The sequence below is a fragment of the Sebastes fasciatus genome, chromosome 20 (genome assembly GCF_043250625.1).
Source record: "Sebastes fasciatus isolate fSebFas1 chromosome 20, fSebFas1.pri, whole genome shotgun sequence".
NCBI classification, from domain to species: Eukaryota; Metazoa; Chordata; class Actinopteri; order Perciformes; family Sebastidae; genus Sebastes; species Sebastes fasciatus.
Window position 1 is genome coordinate 24,498,890 of NC_133814.1, and position 25,005 is coordinate 24,523,894.

Genomic DNA, 25,005 nt, shown 5'->3' on the forward strand with positions numbered 1-25,005 from the left:
ACTTTTTACTTGATACCTTTTTAAAGTATTCGACCGAAACAACCCAGTATCAGGTAAACTCCTCCAGGCAAACGATATCTACAGTCGATCCTTTTTGTGCCTAGATCTAGAAAAAGATGACTGTTTTGCTCGCAGCCGTAAGCGTTCTTCGGTTTATTGCGATATCATTCAAAAAGGGAAACCAGAAGACCGAGGACGGTGGATATACAAGCCGCTGTTATGTTATGATACGTACGTGAAACAAAGCGCCGTCTGCCGACCATTGTCACATCACTCTCACTCACCACTTTCTCTTCTCCTGCACTGATTTGTTTAAGCAGAACAGCCAATCAGAGTGATTTCTCTCGCCGACGAGCGCTGCCGACGAACAACCTCCAACACGGGCAGATTAGAGCCGATGGTGCGGGACACACCGCAAAAACTAGACCGTCAGACGCTCACCGACGGCCCCAAACTGTCCAACAGCCGACCGTCGGCTTGGTGTGTCAGAGCCTTTACGTCATGTTATTTAAACGCCTTCCCATAAGATCAGGTTTCTGGTGATAACAGAACCAGGATCAAAGAGGAAACTGCAGTGTGTGGTTTTAATGTTGGATCTTGTATGAAGGGGGATGCAACCACTCTCCTCTCTATCTCTCCCTCTCCTTTCCCCCAGCTGTATTTCAAAGTGTTCATTCTCTCTTTCACCCTCCCTCTCTGTCCCTTTCCTCTCTTTCATCCCATCCTTTCTCAGCCCGGCGCTGTGAAACAGTCCAGCTCCTCTCAATGCCACCCAGTGATCCCCACAGGGCTGAACGTTTGGCACCTCTGACTCAGACAGTATGTCTGTGAATGGAGAGTCCGGGGCAGAGAGGCTGGTGTGCCGTTCTGCCCCGCGCTCCTCCCCCCACAAATGCTCCCATAATGCTTTGCTCTGCTGCACCTGTTTCGTCTGCCAAAGTCTGCTTTCACTGAGCCGGACGGTACAACACACACACTGAGAACCTATTAACATGCCGGCAGGTAGCGTCGGAGTGTGTGTGAGCGCATCCACGCAGACGTGAGCACGTGCACATCAGTGTGTGTGGAAATGAGTCGGTGCTAAGAGAGTGTGTGTTTTATGTGCTCTATGTGTGTGTGTTGTACAAAGAGAGACAGGTAGGTATTGATGCACTAATCCAACCCACTGGATGTGTATCGACGCCGTGCACTGACCTTATTAAAAGGATCAGTTATTAGCCAGACATGTCTGATCTGAATCAAATAGGGTTTCTCTGCCGCACACACTCATTATAAAACTAACAACTAAACTTCTAGACAAATATAATTAAGATGTGCCGGTTATGGTTAAAAAGAGCATTGTTATTGTTACACGATACCCTGCTACCCACTCTCACCAGTGGTCAGCAACCTTTACTATCAAAAGAGACATTTTAGACAAGTCTGGAGCCGCAAAACATTTGATCATTGTGATGAAGGTAACACAGTTTATAGTCTAAGTATATAGTATATAAGTCTAATGCAGTGAGGGCCAAAGTGCAAATGTACGACGGAGTATTAGGGCCACATTGAGGGAAAACATTTTTTATTTTTTCTTACCTGGAAATCCGGAGATTTCCAGAATAAAGTCGGAATATTACGAGAAAAAAAGAAAATAACATGTAAAATTAATACTTAATTAATTAATAATATTATGACTTTATTCTTGAAATTTTTCTTCAATGTGGCCCTAATACCCCATCGTACCGTCGTACCGTAGACCTACAACAATGATAAATAAAAATATAAATGAAAATGTAAACTGAGCTGTGGCTCGGGGGGTAGAGCGGGATGTCCTTTAATCACAAGGTTGGTTGTTTGATCCCCACCTCCTGCTGTCCGCATCTCAAAGTGTCCTTTAGCGAGACACTGAACCCCAAGTTGCTCCTCGGGCGCTTTACAGCAGCCCGCTGCTCCTTAGGATGGGTTAAATGCAGAGGTCAGATTTCATGTGTGTACGTGGCGATAAAAGTGTTTAACCCTCCGAGACCCGCTGACTTTACTGGCTTTACAGAGGCCACACATTGTACCTCACACAGCTGCACATCTGGGCCTCCTCTCACAGCTTGTTTGAACAGGAAACACTCATCATAACTACCCAACACCTACATCAGGAAAGTGGCTGTAGTGAATGATGAATAACAGCACAAAGCAAACATGCCGGGGCTCTGTTCTAATTCAAGCAGTGTAGGCGGTTACTCTGTATACTTGACACATGCAGGCAGGTGAGAATGACAACTTCTCCAGGTACCTGAACCAAATAGTATTTGCTAATATATCTCCTGGCATTTGTTTGAACCAGTCTGGAGTAGCAGATGGTCGGGTTTTATCACTTCAGGTTGGAGTTATTAGGCTGGTTACCAGAAAGGATTTGTGTGCTCACTAATCATTTTCTTTTGTCTAAACTTTTTTTTTTTTCATCACAAAAACTGCTTTATTTAACTGATTTGGCAAACTTTTATACGTTAAGATAAGAGACGAAAAAGTGACTGTAAAACTCAAAGAAGACTTTTTTTTCTGTGATTCTGTACTAAATGAATACATCCACTGTTGTCCATCCGCTTCCCTCCCTTCTGATGCTTCAAGTAGACTGAAACAAATGCTGTTATCACCGTCTGACCCAGGTCTGACAGCTATCAGAGGTGTTTATCCACAACGTTATCCCGAGACCAGACTGTCCATCATCACCATTGATGGACACTCGAGCAGTGGAGCTAGTTACACCGACAGTATACTGTATGGCAGATAGGAAAGTGTTTAATCGAGGTGATGAGCCTCTCAGACCTTGACGAATCTTGTCTTATGAATGGTTTAGTTAGTAGATGACGACCTAAACGATGGCCATGGTAAACTTAAAGTAGGGGTAGGCAGTATATTTTTGGCATCATTGTTCTGAGAGAAAACTAGACTTCTGCTCCTCCTCATGGCTCTGTTTTCAGGCTTTAGAAAATCTAGTCCGTGACGGGAGACTTTGACCAATCACAGGTCATTTCAGAGAGAGAGAGCGTTCCTATTGGCTGTGCTCCGGCTGGTGGGTGGTGCTTGGTATTTCCTCATCTGATCTCAACATGGCTGCTGGGTCACAAATCTTCTCATTTTACAGCTAAACCGTGCACTACAAGATGATTCTGAAAACATTTGAGGAGAGAAATAGGCATTAACGTTACAGAATAATGATTCATATTTGATCAGTGCTACCCAGTTTGCCTAGTTTGCCAAGCCATGAGGAGATGCAGGAGTCTAATTATCTCTCAGAACACTTGATTTACAATATGCTGAAATGTTATTATGGAATCTTTGCCCAATGATGCCAAAAATATACTGCCTACTCCCACTTTAACTCTGTATATTTCACCATTTTTACCAAATAAATGTTGTTTCTTGGCACCAATAGCAGCTGAAATGAAATTTGGGGCTGTGACAAAATAAATCTGATCTAACTAAATGAAAAGAAAATTAATTAAATCACAATACAGTAATGTTTAATTACAGAATAATGTAATAAAATCATCCAATGAAATGCACAACAATCCTATTTGTTTCTTTGTTCCTCAGGGTAGCAGCTCTGTGTCTGTTCTGCTCTGTTTAATAAAGCTGCTGTTGCTGTGAGGCTTTCAGACTTGGTTACCTAGAAGACACGATGTGCTCTTAAAAACACATGTATACTGTACTGTACACACAGCTCAGCACCCACGCCACGTGCCACTACTGTCCATGTCCGCAACACACACACACCGACACACACACACACTACAAGCACGTATACAAAGCCTGGCAGGACAGGAGAAAAACACCACCTCTAACAAATGCCGCGCTGTGGCATGCCATACCGCGCCATGATTCATCACTCGGGGAATCAGCCGTGTAGGCAGGCGGTGTGTGTGTGTGTGTGTGTGTGTGTGTGTGTGTAAGGCAGCTGCCGTTCAGGAGATTGATGGCAGGGGCAGGATGGAGACAATGAGCTGTGTTGCTGTATTTTTTTTTCATCGCCCCTCTCTGTTTTCTCTCCATCCTTCTTTTCTCTCTTCCTCCTCCTCATCTTTCTTTCCACCAGTAGCGGTATCGAACCGAGCGGTCTCTTCCCTGCCTTACCCCCGCCACCCCCTCTTCCCTTCCTCTCTCGCTCTTTCTCTCTGTCATCCATCCATCTTGGTATTCAGCAGCAAAGTTCATCACAGCCCCTGTGAGCGGAGAGGGGGGAAAAAAAACTTGACTTTGAATGAGAACTTTCCCCACAAAAGACATTAATCTCCTCATTATTACTACAACCAATCCAATACTTGGATTCCCTCGCTCTGAATCTGAGTCAAAGTCGAGCTATAAGCTGCAGCCCAGAAGCAAAGAGCAGAGATAAGAAGCCCACCCTCCTTCTACCAACCTCTCTTATAGCCTCCCTAATTAACCGCGGCCACGAGCAGTCATGAACACACGCGGCGTATGCATGCGATCCACACACGCACACTGACAGGGTGAGTGAGCTGGATGACTCACGAGCACTAGTGTGTTTCCCAGTGAGACGAAGCCTGTAATTTGGTCTCAGCTGTGAAAAAAGCACATTAACAAAGAGAGTGAGATGCTTTCTCACAATGCACAGTTGGTCCGCCAGCAGGATGGAGGGAACCATGGCTGCTCAGTCAAGGACAGATGAGATGAACAATGAGAGAGTGAGAGAGCTGTGGATGCAGTTAGCTGTACACTAACTGTACACGGCCCTGTGCATTTAGCAGCTAAAGAGACAAATCACAGGTTGGTAGCGACCGTAGACTGAATATAAGAATTGGACAAAGTGAGATTATCCATTGGTTTGTGGACTACGGATTTGAAGTTCCACATTTTGGCCGTCGCCACCTTGTTTTTTTGGGACCAGAAGAGCAACACGTTCTCAGCCCATAGTTGGGCTTAAAACTACTACGTTTGTAAAGTGAAAATTAAATTGAACGTCGTGAACACGAACAGCGGCCAAAAATCAATTCATCAATGTATCACAATTCTTTTGTTAAGGTTTTCAAATTGGTTGTTTTTAATGCCAGAATTGCTATATCTGCTTCATTTGAGTCTATGTGGAGGTTGAAGGAAGTTACCGCTTTTATTTTTGTAGTCTGAGTAACGTGACGTCATATCCGTTCCGTATCCGTCAACCAAAACAAACCAGCCGGAAGCAGTAAGAAAGTAGAAAAGAATGTAGGGTCCTCGTGGATACGACCTGCACCCTCACATGTTAAATCCAGCGTGGTAAACACTACACATCCAGTAAAGGATGGAAACACTTTGGGTTTCACACGTTGCAGGAAAAGCAGAGCTAGACATCACGGCTAAAGCTGCATGCTAACTCTGTCACGGACAGGAAACGTTGTCGTATCGCGGTAACGTTGCGGTCGAGCCGGCCGTCGCTCTCATCTCCGTGGTCAAATGGGCCGACGCTACAACTGTAGAGCACCCATATACTGACATTTATGTTAAATGCATTCAAACGGCCCCGATGGAGCTGACCATGGATGTATAAAGAGAACGGAGCTGACGGGAGAGCTAGAGACCACCTTGGAGAAGTTAGAGGAAGTAGACACGTGTGACTACGTCCGGTTTTCAAAATAAGGTGTTAACAAAGGGAACTGTATATAGAAATACATATATGGAAATAAGATTGATTGGATTATATTCAACAGAAGTATAAAACATTACATGTCCCTTATAAATTAAAAAGAAAATAATTTGTGTGGGGAAATGTCTTTATTCTTTGATTTTTGGGATGCTGGAAACAAAATGTAATAAATGCCTGACAATGATCCTGATATATTTGACTTCAGAACATCTCTGACTACATACATGAAGAAAATCAAACATTTTTACTGTATTAATTTTGATATTTTCCAAAATAAATGTCCCTGGAAGTGTATGATTAAACTTTTTCCCCATGGTCTAGTGTTAGAAAAGTTAACAAAAATTACAATAAATCATAATATTGAATCACAATACTTATTGAATCGGCACCCAAGTATCATGATAGTATCGAATCAGGAGATATGGTGTTTCATACTAAGATTTCGGACATACTAAAAGAATCTCACCTACTGTTTTAGTGTACTAAATAACATGTTAGTTGGAATTTGGGATGCAACCAGTGTGATTTTAAATTAGCTAACATTAGCCACCATAAGCTAATGGTCTTTTATTTACTTTTTTAAATCATTAATTCAGCAAATATGTCAAACACTCACTGGATCCAGCTGCTTAAATATGGAGATTTTCTTGCTTTGCTTTTATCTGTTTTATATCTTTGAATATCAAATAACTTTTGGATTGTTGATCCAATAAAACAGTTGGTTTGATGTTGTCCCTTTGGGCTCTGGGAACTTGTGATGGTTGTATTTTTGACATTTCATTGATTACACAATGAATTGATTGATGTGAAAATAGAAAATGCTGCAGCCATAATGTAAAGCTGAAGCTTTTTGATAACCATATGCAGCCTGCTGTGCAAAGGGAGGGTCCGCTCCTCTGTGGGATGTGATGAGTCTTATGGTTTATTTATCAAGGGTTTGTAGTTATCGTTCTCAGCGCTGTGTGGTTCTGGTTTTGTGGTTTCGCTTTAGCGATGCTGCTGCAGTTGAGTTTTCATAACCTGCTGCGAGGGAGGATCAGGTGGTGAGGACGACGTTGTAGTGCAAAGCGGTGCAGCTCGCTATGACTTCACAGCCTCGACGTGGAAAGCGGTATCAGTCAGATCCCATCTCACACACACACACACACACGTTTGCGAGCCTCCGCCTCACGGTGAATTCATACATTAATGTCAGCCAGAGACCTTGACAGCTGGAGCAGCTCGACTCATTCCAGCGCCAGTGGCCCTGACTCGTACTTGGCTCTCACTCTAGTCTTGTTCCCCCGGCATCTAAAGGCTTGTGTGCTTCACAGAACATCACATCCTCCTCCGATGTGTCTGTTCTGCTGTCATGCACTGACTAAAAGACAGACTGATAGTCACACTCACACACACACATACACACACACACACATATATAAATGACTAAAGTGAAAAAATTATGGTAAACCAAAGATGCATGAAATGAACAAATAATGCATGTAGAATCACAGCTGTTACACTATCAAACATTTCTAAAACAAAAACACATTATGTATTTATTTATTTTTAGATTTCAATTTCACCCCTATTCAAAGCAATTTAATTGCTCTCAAGAGGACATTTCTTGACACCAGATGCATGCATAAATCACAAAATAAAAGCTTACATAACAGACACACAGATGCATCATGAAATGATATATTAGGGCTGTCAAAGTTCGCTAATTCGATTTAACGCCACCAATTTCTTTAACGCATTAACGCAACATGGTATCATATGAAACTATAAAACCTAATGAATCCATCGGTACCAATCATGTCATAATAGCTTTTTGCAAAGGAGGCTAAATAAAGCTCCAAACCTATGCTAAATTTTGATAATCACATGCAGTTTGGGGGCAAGTCATAGTCAAGTCAGCACACTGACACACTGACAGCTGTTGTTGCCTGTTGGGCTGCAGTTTGCCATGTTATGATTTGAGCATTTTTTATGCTAAATGCAGTACCTGTGAGGGTTTCTGGACAATATCTGTCATTGTTTTGTGTTGTTAATTGATTTCCAGTAATAAATATATACATACGTTTGCATAAAGCAGCGTATTTGCCCACTCCCATGTTGATAAGAGTATTAAATACTTGACAAATCTCCCTTTAAGGTACATTTTAAAGCTGATAATAAATGTGCAATTAATCATGATTAAATATGGACAATCATGCGATTAATCGTGATTAAATATTTTAATTGATTGACAGCCCTAATATATATAAAATAAATCTTTATTCCATATCTAAATTATATAACACATTCAAATCCAATCTTATCCAATAAAAAATTATCCAAACTACTGTGCATGGAGCTGCAAAAAAACTAAGGTTAATTCCATCTCTGGCTTCTATTATTATGAGAAATAAAGATCTATGAGAACCTGCTTAAGAGTGAAGTGTTTAATTGGCTCCCAGCGCTGATATGACAATCTGTGTCTGCTGATTAATTAATGCTGCTGCTGCTGCTGCTTGTTGGATGAGTCCAGAGACGAGATGATGTGTGAGGGGGGGAAAGAGAGAGCACTGGCTTGGATCAGAAAGAATATATCATAAACATGAGCAGTGCATTGTGGGAGCAGGGCATGTGTGTGACATCATTTATACACAATGGATTCACCTCTGCTCATCCAGGTCATTAAATAACCTATATATGTGTGTGTGTGTGTCCTCTAAATGAGTGTGTGTGTGTGTGTAATCCAGCTGCTCGTGTGGCTCTTTGTCGAGGCGTTAGCACATCGCTTTAATGAAAGTCAGTGTCCTTGGCAAAGGACACAACCGCTCAGCCACCGAGGGCCGCTCTCTTTTTTCTTAAACATTACTTTGAGAAACAGTTGTGCAAAGTAACAAAATACATTTACTCAATACGTACTTATACTCTACTCTAGTATTTCCATTTCCTGCTACTTAAAGGTCCCATATTGTAAAAAGTGTACATTATAAAGCAGGTTTAAGTGCTGTATAAATACTGTTAAACTATCAAAACGCTCAATAAACGGAGAAATACACACAGCACGTATTCAGAAATTGTGGGTTTGAAACTAGTCGTCAGGATTTCTGTCCATTTGTGATGTCACAAATATACCATTAGACTGTTAGACCATTACATGGTTTTAAACATAAACATTCTAATTGTGTCCCAGTTTATTTCCTGTTGCAGTGTATGTTAATAACATCAGCTGAAAGGAAGTAAACATGGACCCAAGCTGTTGCCTAGCAACGCAATTCTGTCACAATTCCGTTGAAATGCACTAAAACGGAGTGTTTCAGACAGAGAGGGTAAATACAGGTATATTTAGACAGACAGTACGAGGAAAATATTGTGTTTTTTGAATATTACAGCATGTAAACATGTTCTAGTAAAAACACAAAATACAAGTATGAACCTGAAAATGATCATGATATGGGACCTTTAATACTTCTACAAAATATCCACCTTTTACCTGCTGCAACATTAAAGAGAGCAGTACATTGTACATTGCTTAGCTTCCGTGCTAAGCTAAGTCAGTCTGCTGCTCTAAACTGGTTGCATGCAGACCAGTATTGATCTTTTTAGGTGGCTAAAATACGTTTTTCTGCTGCTCCCGTCTTCAGCCGCTTTACCTCACTGTCAGACAGCCATTTCTGACTGAAGCGGTTATATCGCTCTCTTTAAAGCCACCAGACTGCATTCACAAAAACAGTAATTTTACCTCTCAGAACACAGGAGTTTACATACAAACCCACTAACCCTTTCAGTTCCAAACTTAGCACAGCTAACGTTGACTCAGCTCGTGCTCAGCTTATTCGTAACCTTATTGATTATCTTACTGTGGTAACCTACGTCACTGCTTTTACTTGTAGTGGAGTATTTTCACAGTAGTATCTTTAAAGGATCTGAATTCTTCCTCCAACAGCAGTCACCAACACTATCTGATAGCTGAGAACAGTCATATGCAGCTGCCAGCAGAGTGAGAGAAAGAGAGAGAGAGAGAGAAGAATGACAGAAGAGTGAGAGACGTGTGCAACACTTGTGGAGAATAAAGCAAACAGTAGATTACAGCACAGCTGACAGGACGAACAAAGATAGAAGAGGAAGAGAGGGGAAGGATGAGGGGATGAATGAGAAGGAAGGTTGAATGAGGCTCTCTTTTATAGGGACATGTAGAAGGGCTGCGTTGGACAGCCAATTACTACACACAGACACAGCAACAACAGCACACTTGTTAGGGCATTGAACCCATATGTTCCAGTTCACGTGTCTCTGCACACTTCACACGTATAGACCTGCATGCTGCATCATTAACTGAAGAAACACCACTCATCCACCACACAGGCTTTGTTCGTATATAGTAATCCTCTGCACACATGTAACACCTCTCTGTCTTTTATTGTCTGGCGTGAGATGAAGGATGAACAGGGAGGTGTTGAAAAGAGGTCTCCGACTGTAACATCAACCACACAATAAAAGAGGGTGATACATGAGAGCAGGAGCAGGTTTTGAATTGGATTGTGTGCCATTCTCCGTCTTCATTTCTAACCTGCAGTAGTAGCAACAATAGTGATGGCAGTACAAGTCAGGGGTGTGAGATGTAGAGAGGAAACATTGTTCTTGAGCAGTGTTACATAAGACTCATTCTCCCAGTGTGGGAAAATGATGAGGAGAGTATGGAGATGGATGCTCCTGAATTATCGATATCGTCGTATTGATTTGCGCTGTGAACCATGAAATAATTGTCTCCATCCTTTTGTTGTACAGTTCATCTGGTTATTGGTTTTCAGTACCACGGACAGCAGCCCACGCAGGCAATGTGCTCGTACACATTCTTGGACCCTGAATAGATGTGCTATTGTTTCAGTGACACAGACAATTCTCTTAGTCTGGACTCACCAGGCCTTAATTTGCCTTCATTTTGGATGGACATTATTCTGGATGTTTGGTCAGTGTTGAATGTTCCACCTGGCCGGGCATACCTGTATTTTTAGAATCAACAATTTTTCAAATACACCAAATGCTAGCTGAGGAATTTTATTTAATTCATTCTTTACAGGCTTAATGAACATTGATAATCATCACTGTAAATGTGCCAGTGTTATCTAAGTGGCTTAAAGTGGATTTAAAAAAGGATGTGCACGGGGAAACACCTGTAGTTGAATCCGCCCTCATCAAGTGGATTGATAATGGCTGGTCATGTAAAAGTGAAACTTTGCGGATCATATCAGCCTCGTATCACGCTTGCAGAAACGTACAACGCCACATGGTTAACATTTTGAAAGGTTTGATTATGTTTAGGCAACAAAACTGCTTGGTTAGGGTTAGAAAAACGATCATGGTTTGTGTTAAAATAAAAGCGTAACAACGTAGCGTAACAACGTAGCGTAACAACGTAGCGTAACAACGTAGCGTAACAACGTAGCGTAACAACGTAGCGTAAAAAACGTAGCGTAACAACCTTAGCGCAACAACCTTAGCGCAACAACCTTAGCGTAACAACCGTAGCATAGCAACCGTAGCGTAGCAACCGTAAATAAACAACAACCACCCTTAGTGGACTTTATAAAGTCAACGTTTACATTTGGTTTGTTTGACCCGTCCACCACCACTCCCGCTCCGTACCTAGTGGACTTTCTCACTTGTTGTTCTCGTTATTATACCACGTAACTTTCAATAAGAGTCGCTCGATATACTTCGTCACTTGCTCTGACCGAATGCAAAAACGTCCACATTCTACGTATCCGTGGTTTGCAGAAACGTAAAAGTATTTCTTGGTGACTGGGCACGTCCTCCTGTGTATGCTGGTAGAGTATAAGATACAAACTCAACAGGGACCCACTCATCAAAACATCGCTCCAGAGCGCCGCAGGGCAGTTAAAGATAAACCTGACGTCCTCCTGACCTGCACTGGGAAGCACTTTTCTTCCTGTTTTGTCTGCTAGCAACAGTCCTCTGTGTTTGGCCCACAAAAACAAACCGTCAAAGACTACGAGGTTGTAAATACAAAGCAGCTGGTCCTCTTTAGTCACTGAAGTACAGACCTACATATGGACACCTCTCCTCTCCTCTCCTCTCTTCTCTGCTCTGCAAAATAAAACGATGCAGCACACAGAATACAAACAGATACTCAATTCTTCCCCTCTGTCTTGTTCGGTTTTGTCACTCTCTTTGATGCTCGCTGTATTTCAGCTACATATTTATTGGAAATCTATGCGCTGTGCCCGGGCCCTGGCTGCAAACACAAAGATTACCTCACACATGAAATTATTCTTTGTGTCCTCTGAGCCAATTTGACGGCAGTTTGTTAGTTAGGTCTGATTCCAGACAGGAGAGATGTGACCGTGTCCTCGATATGCCTGAATCTATTGTACGTTTTCTTTGTGCATTTCCTTTATAGGGGACATATCATGCTCATTTTCAGGTTCATACTTGTATTTTGGGTTTCAGCCCACAAAAAACAGACTAGTGGGGCTTTTCCATTGGTAGCGCCGAGTCAAACCATGCCCCGCGGATTTGGGTTTCCATTACCAGTTTAAGCACACCGAGCTGTGCCGCTGTGCCCGAGATGGACCATCTCCAGAGTCGGGCAAAAGTGCGTCTGACTCGCCTCCAACTGGGTTGCGCTGACGTCTCCCCGGCTGCAGATCTCTGTACTTTTGTAGCTTCTAACTGAATCTCTGTGGCTTAAAGTTTAGTATCTATCATGCATCCCTGTTTGTACTCAGATATTTTACTTTATTTTACTGTTTCTCTTTCATTTGTACAGGAGACGTGTTAAGTTACCGCTGATGAAAATCTAACATTTACGGATTTTGCTGCTTCATAATAAAAGCTTTTAAATAGCAAAATAACGGGGGGACTTTTATTGTGAAGAATTTATAGGAAACGAAATTAATTTATCACCGAATTAGCGGAGCTTTGTTAGCGGTCATTCTTAAATAAAAGCAAGCATACTGCAGGGAGGGAGACAACAAGCAGCAGAAATAGCGGGGGACTTTTATTGTGAAGAATATAGGAAATGAAATGTTTTAATCCACTGCCTATCCACTGGCTGACGTGCCGAGTCGAGCCAAGCCAGCACATACGTATGGAAAAAGGTTATAAGTTGTCTAATTTCACAGTTTGAGGGTTGGCAGGCCCTCCAGATATCCAAATGTACTGTATGAAGTGAGTTTTTCATGATATGTCCTCTTTAATAAAAGCAGCAGAATAATGTCACACAATTAAAATAGCAAACGTTTTCTCTCTGAACACCGTTGGGGCATCGTTCTCAGAGTGTGAGTAGATATTTTTAGGTGCAGCGGAGGGACTTTAGGCAGTCCAGTAACGAGTGAAAAGCAAGTGGGTAACCTGGTTTTTCTGAGACACAAAAAGACTGGTGTGAATCCCCAGTGAGCTTAAAGACTCCGGGCCCAAAACGGACTTCTTTCTGGAACTAGGAGTTCTCCAGTGTCACACACACACACACACACACACGGTCCTTTCTAGTGTCTGTTTTCTTCTGTTTTTACTATAACTCTCTACTGTAGTGCCCCTCTGTCACACACACACACACACACACACACACACACACACACACACACACACACTCACTCAGACGTACTGTTCCTCTTACTCCACACGATGCGTCCACGGTCGGCTCAGTGCCTTGCGTGGGCAGAGAGAGTGAGTGGTCACATTACACTGCAGTTACATCACATTCCTTCAGTCTCCTAAGCAACCAGGTGTCCTCCAACAACAAAAGCAACACAACCATAACCCCTGTTATGTCATCCTCCGATTGTCACACAGCGTTCACACACAATAACATGTCATCACCATCCTGCTGTGCATGAGAGGTGGTGGTGTTTGGTGCAGTCGGTGGGGTTGCTCTGGAACAATGAGAGCAGCCGGGACGGGGCAGTGGGAGGTGTGAGTTTGTGAGTTTGTGCTTCTGAGAGCAGAAAAGCAGAGTTTGGGAAGAAGAGGTGAGGCTGAAAGAATATGGCAAAGTGACTCATCTGAAGCCAAAACTCTGATAGAGAGGAGAGCCTTGATGCAGGTGGGCCGCCCATGGCTTGTTCAGAAGCGAGAGAACCAGTGGTCACTGCCTTGGCCCACTGATATTACACCACTGTTATGTAAAAAAAAAAAAGAAGGTAGAGAGAGAGGAGACAAGTAAAGCTAAGCGAGGTGATGGTTATGAAGAATGAGCATGATAGAAAAATGTAGCACAACATTGTATTTGTGCACATATTCTTTGTTGACGGAAGGCAAAGCAAATTAAGAGGCGGCATGATTGCATACAATCAATGGTGATTAGAGGTAAATGGAGGTAACCCTAACCCAGGGGTCAGCAACCTTTATTATCAAAAGAGCCATTCTAGGCAAAAAAAAAAAAAATCTGTCTGGAGCCGGAAAACATTTGAGCATTGTATGACGGTAACATAGTTTATAGTCTAAGTATATAGTATATAAGTCTGATGTAGTGAGGGCCAAAGTGGAAATGTACTACGGAGTATTAGGGCCACATTAAGGGAAAACAAAATCTAAGATTTCCATAATAAAGTCATAATGATTTTATGAGAATATTATGAGAATAAAGTCATAACTTTACGAGAAAAAAAGAAAATAACACGTAAAATTACTACTTCATAATATTATGACTTTATTCTCAAAATCTCTGATTTTTTTTTTTTTTTCCTCAATGTGGCCCTAATACTCCGTCGTACCATCGTACCATACACCTGCAACAATGATTAATAGAAATGAAAATGTAAAGGTGTGATATTTTCACGCCATGTAGTCTGTACAGGGTTATGGTACAGTCTGGTTATGGCGGGGAGGGAGGGGTGATGGATGGGTCCAACAAACACAGGACTTTCAACCAGGAGGCCGGTGTTCGAGACTGGTGTTTTGTTTTGTAAGTTACGTTAGTGACATTTGTCACTTGTTTTGAAGTCACGTGTTTTATATTATGTTACGTCGTTTTCGTACATGTCGTACTTAGTTTACGTACTTATTTTTAAGCCCACCCATGACGTTTTTCCTAAACATAAGTGAGTGTTTTTGTTGCCCCCTGCTGGTACAGCACCTTCAGACAGGCGTGTCATATTCACACCTCGGCGAGGCAAAACGTGACACTCTTACACCCCATCCTCTGGTGGACTGGCTTACACACTTTGGCGTGATCGGGTTGTACTGATCTAGCTTATTAAAAAGAACCCTCTTCACCTTCTTTGCCTCCTCCATCAACGGGGCTCTTTTGCCGGGTAGACTTTCCACAGTTAACGCTAACATTACTCCGGTTGTTCCACCGACCGCCATTTCTGCTACCTGAGGATAGCTACTGTAAGCCATTTTGTTGAGTTGCCTCTTAGCAAAATGCTCTCTGGTAAGCAGTGATGCAGTGTATGTGTCGAGGGCTTTTTATTGTGAAAGGTAAGAAGGAGTGTAGCTGTAATGCGCCGTCATTGACAACGTGGGAGGCAATAAAGAGTTACCATTTTGGTTCAGATTACGGAGCCTCTGTGTTATTATTTTATTACCTTCATAAGTATAGACGCAACTCATGCACCATCCTCTTCCTTTGTGCCGTAAATCGAGTCTTCAATTTCCTGGGAGATCACGACCCGGAGGCAGACAGAATTTCATAGTGAAAATGAAGTTTATAGGGAAGCAATCTAAACGCCGATGGTGATTATTCTATAGCCATTACATTGTGCAATCAACATTTATTAGTTATTAGTCACGGAAATGATGACAGAAACTACAGAAATAAGGCTCCTTAAAAATGTTATGAAATCGTGTAAACTCAAGCTGCAAGATTCACATCGAAGAGAGGAGGACATAGTGAAAGATGGAGGGAATGCACGGAGAGGAGGGTGCATATGGCATATGAGGTGTGTGTTTGTGTTTGTTTCCTCCGGGGTTTTCGACCTTGTTATCTCCTGAAGGTAATGGAGGACGATCTCTCGCAGGCATTGTTTCCTGGAATTATCAAAGGTTTGATTTGGCATCAGAAGTGTCCTTCAGGTGGAGCCGGTCTGGCAGCATTTTGCACTCCGCCATAAACCTGATTAGTGAAATCTGGCTCACGCTGGATGGACATTACCTCCGTGCTCCGGGGAGCTGCTGTCCATCACCGGCTACACTTTGGCTGCTGTTTGCTTCTCTCTCTTTTTTTGGGGAAAATGAAATGAGATTGACACAATGTGCTCTGGAACCAGACCTCACTTCAAAAATAGCCTCTTGAGTTTCTATGCCGGCCAGCCTGAGGACATATTATGGTTAATTGGATTTCGGTACTCGCTGTATTGAAAATAATTAACACTTAGTCACCAGTCGTGACTGGTTAGCATCTTTTGGAAACGGTCATTATCTCCTGTTCTCCCCCATAATGATGATTGTTTGCAGAATTTTGCACACGTCAAACACAGAAACCTGCAGCATTGATTTATGAAACAAAACATCCGACATATTGGCAATCTTTTTACTTATTCAAGAGCCGGGACTAAACGGAAAAAAAAAATCTGATATCCAATAAAGAGAGGAGCACGGCGGTTCTTTGTTCTCGCTGTCTCCCCTTCCTTTACCCCTGGTGACCCTTGAAAGCCTATGAATATTCCATCAGCCAGCAGGGCCTCTGCTCGCCTTCTTAATTTCAGTCTGAAAGTAGTTTACGTAAAAGTCCATATTTATGTATATGAACATAATCACAGCGTAAGTGTGTAGCTCTGCAGAGAGAGAGAGAGAGATCAGAACCCAGGAGCAGGAGACGTTGAAAACCAGGATGAAAAAGTGGCCGAGATATTGGAGGGAAATGAAATAGGTTTTGCATAAATTAGCACTCTGTGAATTATGTCAGCACTGTTTCCAGGCAGGACACTTCCTCAGTGTGTGTGTGTGTGTGTGTGTGTGTGTGTGTGTGTGTGTGTGTGTGCGTGTGTTTGGTCTAATATATGCTGCCCACCGGTGATGAGTCTGCAGAGTGAGATAAATGACCTCATATTCTCGTGTCTGAGCCCGGCTCTCAGGTGCTCGGTGGAAACTACAGCAGCATCTATAGCTGTGGAGTTATTAACGCAACTACAGAGTACAATATTTACTGTAAAATGTAAAGGCTCTTAACCTTGTTGTGATGCTACAATCGTACTTTTATCACTGGAAAAAATCTAATAACTTTATCCATGAAACAAGTTTAACAAGCTGCCGGTGTCATTACAAACTTGAGCTGTGCAGCCCAACATTGTTCAAACACACAGAACTTTATTTCTAGTGCAGGATCCTAAGAGTCATTAGTACCAGAGTGATGCAGGAGTCCTAAAACGAGTTAGCATTTTAGCACTTCCGGTTGCCTTGTCTGGAAGTCGATGGGTTTTTTGAATGGGTTTTTGGTTGGTTAGCCTGAAATTTTCACTGAGGGCTCGGCCCACGTAAAAGGCGCCAGGGGTCTGCGGCGATGTCTGCGGACCAAGGAGTCTAACGCACGCGCAAGTCAGAGGGTGCAAGCAAAACCCCGTGGCGCAATGAAAGTGAGGGCCGGCGCGTGTCGGCTGAGGTGGGGTCCTTAGTTTAGTTGATTGGCTTCAATCTTTCTGCGAATGTTTCAGTATGTTATTATGTCTCTAAAAGGACCCTGTTAGTGAAAGAACATGAATACATTTATATTACGTCACGTTGCTCTCAACAAGTTGACGGCTCCAATTCTCAGATTCTGTCTTTAACGTCAAATTCAGGGATGGAAACAACAGAGAGTTCACGTCCAGATGAGGGGTGTCGTGATATATCGGTGTTGACGATAACCGTGGTATTTAAAAAAATGAAATATTGACATTGTGTTAATAATATGCGTATGATAATATATACTATTATCAACACAAATCAATGACAGATATTGTCCAGAAACCCTCACAGATACTGCATTTAGCATAAAAAATATGCTCAAATCATAACATGGCAAACTGCAGCCCAACAGGCAACAACAGCTGTCAGTGTGTCAGTGTGCTGACTTGACTATGACTTGCCCCAAACTGCATGTGATTATCATAAAGTGGGCATGTCTGTAAAGGGGAGACTCGTGGGTACCCATAGAACCCATTTTCATTCACATATCTGGAGGTCAGAGGTCAAGGGACCCCTTTGAAAATGGCCATGCCAGTTTTTCCTCACTAACATTTAGTGTAACTTTGGGGTGTTATTTAACCTCCTTGCTGACAAACTAGTGTGACATAATAATATACATAATACCAATGGATTCTTTAGGTTTTTCTAGTTTCATATGATTCCAGTATCTTAACTCTTGCTTAAAAACTGAGCCCGCTACAACCTCCAAAAGATTGAATAGCAGCCGGGCCTCATGGCAGCCCGTCAGATTTTTAAAAGGTCAATTAAAAATTGCAAGTTTCGTTAATGCGTTAAAGAAATTAGTGGCGTTAAAACGAATTTGCGTTTTATTATGGCGTTAATTTTGACGACCCTGAAAAAAACATCATGGTTTGGCTTAATATTACTACATTTGTTACGTTATTAAGCTGCTGACGTGAATTAAAATATAAGGGAATGTTAACTTTTTGCCTCACACGGGGCACCAATAGTGGTCTCCTAAGCCCTGTGTTTGTTTGACCCTCCGTCCACCCGACCGATATATATATAAATATATATAAAGTCAGAAAAGTCCAACAAATGCTTATATTTGCCTCTTTTATCTATTCATTTATGAGATTGAGATATGGAAAGTAACAAAAAACAGCCATATGTGAATTTAATGATTGTCATCATCCATGTGCTTGGGAGAAGAATACTGCTAATGATAATAACTGAAAAGCAGATTTATATTTACATGGTTGTCAGAATTTAATGAGCAATCTGCAGAAAGAAATCCAAAAATGTGCCACTTTTTAAATAGACTTAATAATCGGCTGCTTGTCTTGACTTTGCAAAGCTGAGGCAACACTTTGCAAATGCTTTCTTTTTTTATAAGGGTTTTAGGTTGGATTATTGTGATTTAAATGAGGCCTTATAGTGTGTTACTTTACAGTGCAATTAAGTTATTTTAAATAAGATCCACATGGTTTAATGTACCGATATGATTTTCCAGATTCAGCAGCATTATCCAGTCGTGCTAACAGCGACTGTTGCAGCTGTGATTCCCATTTGCTTCTGCGAGTTAATTCAACAACAGAGAAAAACACGTCCTCTATTTAATGGAAGGTGCCAATGTTCTCAGTCTGATTGCGTCAGTAGCAACCCGTCCACCCTCCCACCCACAAACACAAACATATACACACACACAAACAACGTCACTTTGTAGGAGTAACTCCAGAACAATACTCCTGAAGGTCAGCGGGAACACTGCAGCTTCAAACAACGCTCTAATTAAATCAAACAAACACTTGACGGGCGCGTCTCTGATTATGAATCATCCACGATGACGGAGACGAACCCAACCTGTTGGAACACTTTATCAGTCAAACGGTGTAAAACTAAAATATAAGCTTTATTATATTGGACTGGGACAGTGTCCTTGGTAGTAAAACCAAATCAGACTGAAAGGCCATTTCCTGGTTAGAACGAGATCACTGGCGTACTCTAACCTCACTTCACAGCGCATCATGTTTCAGGAAAAACAGCATCAGCAGCACTCATCAGCAGATAACAAAGTACATTATACAACAGCTTCAAGCATGGAGGAGCTCGCCGGGATCCAATTTAAAAGTGCGCTATGGAGAAAAAAACATGATTAACGAGGGTAAAAATGCAGAAAAACAAGCCCAGACCCACGAGACACTGTACAGCAGCACAGTGGCGTATGTGATGGGTGATTAGCAGGTAGGCTAAAGCCGCGATCCGCTTCCTTAAATTAGCTGCTTTTGGACACATGACACCCTGGGAAGAAGAAGAGAGAGCTGAATACTTAAAATGAAGTGGAGGGGAGTCAAGTCTGAAGATCAGGCTCTGAAGAGGGATGAGAAGCGACAAATAAGGAGTTGTTAATGTAACCTGCTGACCCCTCTTATAGGCCACTGCAGAGAGACAGTGAGTGACAGATTTTGGCATGGAGCTAATTATCATCAGGCCTGTCTGTGAAATAATGACTCGAATCAGAGATCTGAATGCCAACAGCGTGAGAGAGCACTCCTCTTTCATGCCCAGAAGTTATCAGCCCTCCTCGTTCCTCTCACTGAGGATAAACTCGGCTGCGTTTCAGCACCACGTCGCTGTCCACTCTTCATCCACTTGTCATCCACTCCAGGCTTTCTTTGAGGACAATAACAGGTCCTCCTACAAGCCTCACTTCATACAGAAAACACCCTGTGTGTTTGTTATAAAGGCAGGACTTGAGACTTATATAATCTGAAACACCTTTATCATGATATTCACATGCAAGCTCTTCCATAAAATCTTTCATTTATCTATCCTTAGTCTGATGTACAGAGTTGGTAGCTCCAAGCCCTCAGCTTATATTATAATGGTTTGTAGCCGTGCTAATGATGTGGAGGAGGAATGGCAGTCGGTTCACCACCGTGGTGCAGACTGAAATATCTCAACAACTGTTGGATGGGTTGCCATGAAATTCTGCACACACATTCATGGTCCTCAGAGGATAAAACAACTTTGGTCAGGCTGCTCTCATACACAGTTCATAACTATACCTACAAAAAGTAATGCACTGTAATTCATAAATATCCCACATCAAAATCAAGAGTCAAACTCTGTGTAGGGAGCATGGATGTATAAAGAGAACTGGATACAGCTTTGGAAGCTCCCGTTCATTCCTATGAAAGTTGCTCAGGGACGTAAAAAAAGCTTGACTTCCAAGTATAAAATCACCAGGATCTTCTGGCGATCTTCCGCATCCATTGGGCCCATGGAGCAGGCGCAGTAGCGTTTCCTTTAACTCCGCCTCCCAGCCCTTGGTGCAGGAAAATATCTCTGAATTTGGCCATTAGTGCGTTTTACAACTTTTAGGACCTAATGATTTAAATAAGGGCTATTCAAGTGATCGCACTGGGAAGTTGATTTACCTCAAAAAAAAAGATGATCCGCTGAGTTACAGACGTCTCTCTCCCAATATAAGTCTATGGGAAAAAGTCGATTTGGGCCCAATGGCATCACATGACTGACACGGAAGTTGTAGTGCCGCAGTTTGGCCACTATGAAGATTTGCTTAAAGCCTGGTGCTCCTCCTGGGGGCTCGGTAGGGAGGAGGATGGGTAGGTCAAAAAACACGGAACCATGTTGGCATGTTTGGTTTTTAGTGAAATATCTTTTGGAGAGACTGCCTTGAAATTTGGCGCAGATTCCCATCGTCCCCAGAAGATGATTCCTACTGACTTGCTGTAGCGCCACCAGCAGGTCAAAATGTTCACATATCAAGTCAAATATCTAAACATCTACTGGATAGTTTGGCACAACATTTGGTACAGACTCTTTTCACAGCTCCTCCAGCAAGTTGACATTTGACCTCATGCTATTTATTCTTACATTCAAATGATATATTTCAAGGGGATGACATACTTTGTAAATTAATTTGTGAATAGAAAGCTATTCTGAGTCTTTTCCATTACTTTTACCTTAAACTTTAAAAATGTAAAAATATCATCTAGAGTTTTTCTATTATAATAGAAAAGAGCAAGCATTGTCTTCCATCTTTTTTCTCCTCTTACATAGGGCTGCACAATTCATCAAAATTTTATCAAAATCACAATATGGCCTACTGTAATATCTGCAATATCTGTTAAAGGTTAAATGTTTCTCAAAATACCTTTTTAATTAAATATCGTCGTCTTAGCCTTCACCTCATACTCTACAGACTTAAGAGAACATCTTTGTTTGGTACAGATCCCTGCAACAATCACACCATAAATGAGAATAATGATGTAAATTGCAATTGCAATATCAGTCAAAATAATCACAGATATTTTTTTCAAAATCGTGCCTCCCTGCTCTTTATACATTTATCTATACTTAGCCTGATTGCACCGTGTTTGTATTATGAAGCCATAAATACTCCACAGAAGAGTCCAACAGTCCACGAACACCTTTCCATTAAAAAGTCCAGCTTTACTTTTTGTGCTTAAGATTAAATATTGACACATTTTCAGATTAAAAAATAACTTAATATTCATAAATATTCTCACAGGTTCTTGAGTTTCTGCAGGACAGAAAAGAGTGTTTGTATATTTTCTTAGTCAGACGATCATCCGAGGGAGTGATGATATACAGTGCGAGTTCAGCTGTGCTGTCTGTATGAAATGCAGTCCTTGGAGCTGTTACCTAATCTCAAACATCATCATCATCATTCAAGATATTCAGGACATTGCGAGCGTTTCTGATGAGAGGAGAAAAGGATGAGCAATGTATGCATCTATATTTAGTCTGATGAGCAGTGTTTGTATTTCCAAGACAAAATGTTCCAACAGAGAGCAGCACCCCCTTTTCCTTCCTCTGTTAACCTCTTGTTTTACAGCAGGAATTAGGTAACACAACCCAAAAAAAAGCCTGTATATATATATATTCTCCAGTGCATGGGGATATAAACTGTACAGTTTTAGAGGGCTGTTGTGAGATTATTCTGAGACTGTTTGTGTCTGTCTCTCTTGGATACTAACACGCAGGGATGAAACAAGGCCAGAGAACAGATGTAGTCTACTTTTGCTGACCGCTTTATCCAGCAACACTGAGCTGAAGTTGAAGGTTGCCTGCGGCCATGGCATCACTCTGCTCTCTGTGATGCTCCTGATGCTGATGCTGAGGCTGAGGCTGATGCTGATGCTGATGTTGCCACGCGTCTCCTTTAAGGAGATGGATACGCATCAGCTGCAAATAAATTGCGCGTACAATAAATAAACAGATGATGATTTTCTTTAAAAAAATCTTACATCCTCGTCTCAGAACGAGGCTGCTTGCTGGGTGCGATGCCTAAAACATAACATGGCATCCAGTTTGCTCTGTGCATCCTTGTGCACACATTGCATCCATCACATGAAAGACACAGCTTGTATAAAGAGGATAACTCACGTTGATCGATCCGTAGATGCCATCGCTGGAGAGAGATGGAGGAGAGAGCAGAGCACCCCCTTATAAAAAAGAAAAAGCTTGACGGTGTGTCCAGTGCTCGGTAATAGCTGCTCCTCCGGTGCTGCTCCTCTGGTGCTCCTCTGGTGCTCCTCTGGTGCTCCTCTGGTGCTCCTCCGGTGCTCCTGTGTGCAGAGACTTGCACGCCTCCTGTAGCTGCTCCTGTGCAGGACTGAGCATCACACCGCTCCACCGTGGAGCCCCACTATATGCACTACAGTGTGGGATGGTGATGGTGATGTCGCGGGAATAGCAGCTCTCCTTTTCAACGAGAACATCTACACTGTTCAGAATTTCCCAGTAAAATAATAGTAAAGACCTGATGGCAGCAGGGTTGCTCTTTATGTTACTGTAAAATTAACATTATTATACTGTCGCTGAAATTTACAGCTTTGTATTGTTAAAAATAATGTTTTTTTTTATTAATTTCATAGTATTTTACAGTTAATTTACTGTTTAAAGATACATTATATACACTGTAAAAAAAAAAATTTTTACAGTTCTTTTCAAGAAATTTTACATTTTTTGTCTGTTTTTCAAAATGACAGAAAAAATGTAAAAATTACATGTTTCATTTGTGATTTATATGTAAATGGTCTTAGATTTACAGTATTTTTTGTAATCACAATCGTAATTATCTGTATGCTTTTCTTGATCTTTTTTAAAGATAATTATTCTGGTTTTTTTTAGAGTTTTATGACTATTTTAACAATTAATTTATGTTAGAAGTCAAGGATTTCATGGAATTCTAAAAAAAATTCTTGTAAAAATACAGATTTTTTCGCAAAACTTCTGAGATAATGTAAATTTGGGCTTTTGCAATGTAAAATTACATGTTTCATTTGTGATTTATATGTAAATGGTCTTAGATTTACGGTGTATGACTATTCTAACAATAAATATATGTTAAAAGTAAAATATGTCTTGTAATATTACAGTAATAAAGGCTAATTATATAAAGATAATTACTGTTTTTTATTTACAGTTTATTTATGTTAATTAACGGACAGTATTTTTCACCTCTCTTTTACATTATCTTACTAATTTGTTTTAATGCACTATTTAGGTTGTATTTTTTACATACATTTTAATAAACATTATTTTTTGCCTAGATGAATAGACTTAGCAGGTTACAGACATAAGAATAGTCACACTAAATACAATTAAAGGCACTTGTTAGGAAAAAGGCTCTATAATAGACTTGTTGACACTTTCCCCAAAATGTGTGTCTAGCTGGCTACAAGCACAGAATACAAACCAGAACAACATGTGAGTGAAGAACAATAAAGCTGATTCACTGATTTTACAATCATGTACAATGTACAAGCCTCACATGAGCAGATCAGGTCCCAGAATTAAAAAAATACTGCATGAAACTGCATTAATACTGTTGAAATCCTGCTGTAAATTAACAGCAATTGTTTACTGTATGTCTGTCTGAGAGCAGCTCTCTGCACAAAACATCCCTTTATGTAATAATCACATATTTATTGTCCCAAATCAGACACACAGAGTCCTCCGCACACAGCAGAGGGAGTGAGATATAAGAGGAGTGGATTCACAGCACCAACAGTCCAACAGCTTACATTTAAAGCCACATGGCTCCACCAGTAACCAGACCCTCTCTATACATGAACACTGTTCACACCTTCTGTTTTACAGACTGTGGAGGGAAAAGTGTCTGTAGTGTCTGAATTGGCAAACTACATAAAGTGTGAGGAGACCGTTTATAATGGTCTCTCTGTTATCTGTCTCTTACAGTCTTGACCCTGATCTGGGTCAATGTCCCACTTCTGTGGTCCACATAACCTGAGCAGAGGATGACACATTGTTGTTTCATTGATGTGTCCTTATTTTATATTTAATTAACTCTTTAGTTGATTTGGTTTTAATGAAAACTTGAAAATGATGTTCCACATGCTGTGCATCCCAGCTGGGTTTTTCTTTTGTATCCTATCATTAGATGTCTTATTCTAATCTTTGTTTTTTTAATATTCAAATATTTTTATTTCCTCTCCACGTAAGTTATATTTTCTACACTTGACACCTTCCTACATTTAAATGAATGATTTGGTAGCACTTTTCATGGCGTCCGTGTCTATAAAGCATTATAAGTATTTTATAATGACTTATAAGGTCAAGTATCATACTTTTTTACAATTGCTGATCACTCACTGACAATTTCTTGCAAGGATTCTAATGTATTATATTATTCATATTTGTAATATATTATAATATTTTTGTAATGCATTATAATGTGGTTATAAATTACTCTGTCATTGTTTGCTTTCAGTAAAAAAAAAAAAATGTTTACAACGTTTTGTTGTGTTGTT

General features: G+C 41.1%; 1 protein-coding gene across 1 annotated transcript in view; it reads right to left on the reverse strand.

Annotated features, from left to right (window-relative positions):
* tbkbp1 (TBK1 binding protein 1) overlaps positions 1-22,928 on the reverse strand; it is a 65,703-nt gene extending 42,775 nt beyond the window's left edge. Inside the window, exon 1 of the mRNA XM_074619334.1 lies at positions 22,616-22,928. The gene's annotated coding sequence lies outside the window, so the exon portion shown is untranslated. The remainder of the gene's footprint in view (positions 1-22,615) is intronic.
* Between the last annotated feature and the right edge of the window lie 2,077 nt (positions 22,929-25,005).